This window comes from Bison bison, unplaced genomic scaffold (genome assembly GCF_000754665.1).
Source record: "Bison bison bison isolate TAMUID 2011002044 unplaced genomic scaffold, Bison_UMD1.0 scf7180017864336, whole genome shotgun sequence".
Taxonomy (NCBI): Eukaryota; Metazoa; Chordata; class Mammalia; order Artiodactyla; family Bovidae; genus Bison; species Bison bison.
The window spans coordinates 341,641-343,662 of NW_011494908.1; positions in this window are offsets into that span (position 1 = coordinate 341,641).

Genomic DNA, 2,022 nt, shown 5'->3' on the forward strand with positions numbered 1-2,022 from the left:
AAAGCCTATTTATATGGTGAGCGTTTTACTAAAAATTAGTATGAATTGGGCTTTATTTCCCTTTCCTTCAGGAGTCATGCTTCTAATCAGCAATGATTAGAATGACAACTAAAAATAAATATATTTAAATGGCTGTTCAACTATGAACTTTTCAGCTCTTTTGGATCTCTAGACTGTAGTGCAAGAGTCAAAACAAAACAAAACAAACAAGTAAAATGGGCCTAACTAGGAAAAAGAAACAATCACGGAGTATTCCCTGCCTCCAGCCCACAAGAGTCTTCATAGGAGAGCCCAACTGCTGTGCTCTCACTCAAGCTGACTTGAATGCTGTGTGGCTGTGTAGTAGTGTCAGCTGCATGTCTTCTGGGTATGAGAAATTCATGTATTTCTCTTTAAAATGCTTTTACTTTCATCAGGAAATGCAAACGAATTGTTCTTTCTTTAAACTTCAGAACTACAAGTCAGTAAAGGCATTCTTTGTATTCAGATGAACAGGAAGTGATGTATTCAATATCTCCACGTTCTTATTAAGAAATGACAAATGTTTCTCTTAGATTTACTACTCATTAGTGTGCTAACCTTTTGGGTTTTTTCCTCTTACCTCCAAAAAACTTTGGAAGTGGTAAAGAGAACAGTAATGGTTCAAGGCAGTATTAGAACCACAGCTGTTAGTGATAAAAAGTGCATTTCCTGACTATAATACAAATATAACTTTAAGAAACCAAAGGCACAAACTAAATAAATATGTATTACAAACTAGAAATGCACAGTTCAAGGTAATTACTATTAAGTAAAAGCTTCAAATACTTGTTTCTAATGGATATTTAAAGCAGTTTGAAAATGATACATCATCAGTGAATTGCAAAAAAGTATAATTGCTTAAAATATAAGCAAAATAGACTCTAATATTGACATCTTGGATTAGTGATAAAATACATCATCACATTTATGAATGTACTCTCTATATACAGTTCATAAATCATTTTTCCATTGATTTAAAAGAACATCAGAGGTTCTAGGAACTTAAGGTCCATTTTTAGGCTGGTGTGGAGGTATTCAAATTTTCAACAAGTTTGTGAGTAATTTTAGAATCCTGTCCTGATAAATACTATACCATTAACACAGGCCTGATTCAGGGGAAAAAACTCCAATAGTATGGTTGTAGTCTGGATTAGTCATCTCTTGAGCTGGTGTCCTTCCAATTAAAAAGAGAGATGGGTTCATCATGAATTCTCTCTCTCACAATATGTGTGTAAGAATGTGGTAACCCCAACCTGAAGGTTTTGAAAATGAAATGTTTGGATACACCCTCCCCTGCTGTCTGTGGGTCCTTGCCTTTGTCTCACTCTACTTTGTGTAGTTAGGAGTCAGACTCTTTAAAAACCTTAATGTGAGCCTGGATTCTGACTGCATATTTCCCAAAAAGACAGTCATCACAAAGCAAGGCACTGACCCCACACCGCATTTAGGTAGTAGCTGGCAAGAGTCCAAACTGCGACATTCCATCACAAATTCTCCTTCAGACACAGCAAATGTCCAGACTTGGTGATGAAAAGTGCTGAAGCTGGCTCAGGGGATTTCTCCACAGGCCACATTGTGCTGTCCTGTATTTTCATTTGTGGTAACTCACAATTGCACAGCAGCTTACAAAATCTTTGTCACTGGGCACAAATCTCCCAGTTCACCAAGGGGCTTCTTGGATGACAGGATTCATACAGATTGAGAAATTGCAGCTGATATTAACACTAATCCTGATCTTTTTTTCTAAATTTTAAATGATCACAGAACAAAATAACCCTTCCTGGAAAATAGCTATTTTCCCAGGCAGGAGAGATGATTAAATAAATAATAAATGGGCAAAGACAGAGAACTGAAATAACTATCCATATAAATTATCTTAGTAAAAAATAGTCTGCCTCTCTATAATTAGTTGAAATGTGTTAGGTTGGAAAGGGCTCAATTACATTTCCTGACTATGGCTGGGAGATGTTCACTACAGAACTGTACATTTGAAAGATAAAT